This window comes from Aegilops tauschii, chromosome 3 (assembly GCF_002575655.3).
Source record: "Aegilops tauschii subsp. strangulata cultivar AL8/78 chromosome 3, Aet v6.0, whole genome shotgun sequence".
NCBI lineage: Eukaryota > Viridiplantae > Streptophyta > Magnoliopsida > Poales > Poaceae > Aegilops > Aegilops tauschii.
In genome coordinates, this window is record NC_053037.3 from 206,642,671 (window position 1) to 206,644,348 (window position 1,678).

Genomic DNA, 1,678 nt, shown 5'->3' on the forward strand with positions numbered 1-1,678 from the left:
GCGGCGCTTGCGAGGGCACACTTGTGCTGAAGATGCCCAAGGTTTATGGCGACCTTTAGCTGGCGCCACTCGTGCGCCAAGCGGAGGCCCTCCGTCTCAAGGCGGGCGTCGACATCGGCAAGCCCTCCTCCAAGCTAGCTCAACGCGCCCATCGCCTCCCGGAAAAGCTCATGGCGGACGGCGCTACGCCCGCGCGCGAGCTCTAGCGCACGACCGAGCCCGTCCTCCTCGCCGGGGGCTACCGGAGAGGCGCATAGTGGCTTGCCTGCCTCCGGCACGGGGCTGGAGGCCGGCGCCTTCCCGGCCGCCCGCCGGGCCTTGGCGAAGGCGCTGGGTGACACTGTCTCACTGCTCGAACATGAAGCCGATGCTATGGTTTCACAGCCACCGGTGATGACCAATGGAGGAGCCCTCTACACGCCTCGTGCGCCCCAGAACTGGCTCCGAAGGAAGGAAGCTGGGAGGACAGGCTCATGGCCTCCCAGAGGCGCACCCACCTCGCGGGCTGGCCCTGCGCCTCACGCGTGTGTCTGGTGCAGGGGATCGAAACCATGAGTGGACCATGAACCTCCGAAGGTTGCTTCGCAGAAGGTTTTGCCGCTGCGGCCGGAGGGATCCTGAAGAACCAGGGTCAGGAAGGAACGCGACACGCAGAAAATCACAATGATGAGGTACATACTCGTGTACGGCTATGTATTTCCTCAGCTTCAGCGGCCGGTAGGCATTACCACTACAGCTTGGAGGCCCCGTCCTCTTGCGGAGTGCTTCAAGGTTCAGGCAAAGAGAGCCAAGGTTCGGGGCATGACCCTTGGTAGCTGGAGCACTCCAGAGGCTTCAGGGGCGGCGGCCTCAGGAGCTTTTGGCCGCACCTGTTCACCAGCCTCAGGAGTATCGGGCGCACCAGCTCATCAGCCTCGGCCTCAGGAGCATCAGGCCGCACTTGCTCACCAGCTTCAGGAGCATTAGGCAGCACCAGCTCTCTAGTAGCCACTTTGGGAGCGCTCGTCGGAGCTTCAGGAGCGGTTACCTCGGAAGCGCCTGGCGACGCCCGCTCCCCAGTGGTCGCCTCACGAGTACTCGAGGGTGTTCGCCCCCCTGCATCCTCATCCGAGGCGCACGCCGCGGGGTGGACAAGAACGGGAGCCACCAAGACAGGGTTCTCACGAGGCCCTTCAAGGCCCGCCGGGCCAAGCCCCCACTCGTCGAAGAGAGGCATCTGCCTCACGATGTCCTCTTTGTTCGAGCAAAGGTACCAGAGGAAACTATCCTCCGGAAGCGCGGCAGGCACGGGGTCGCCTGTAAGGAGCTCGAGCATCACGCACAACGTATTGGGAGGAAGCGAAGGCACGTGGAGCCTCATAGGATCCTTGGAGCCGGTGAAGTCCCGCATTGGGCGAGAATGGCGCTGGAGCAGGGCGATGCGCCGCCGGACGAACTCCTTCACCACCATCGGTGCCGTCACCCCGGCCTTCTTCAACTTGTCTAGCCTGGACCAGACATGGGCAAGCCGATGGTCGACGAGCTTCATGTGCCCCCCAACCGGAGCTGGGCACTGCCGGCACTCGTGGGAGCGGGAGCAGGGGCTGAGCATGCCGACATCCACATATACCCACTGCTTCCGGAATACCCTCACATTTGGGTAGAGCGTGATGTCAATGTCCGAGCCAGACGTCGCCGC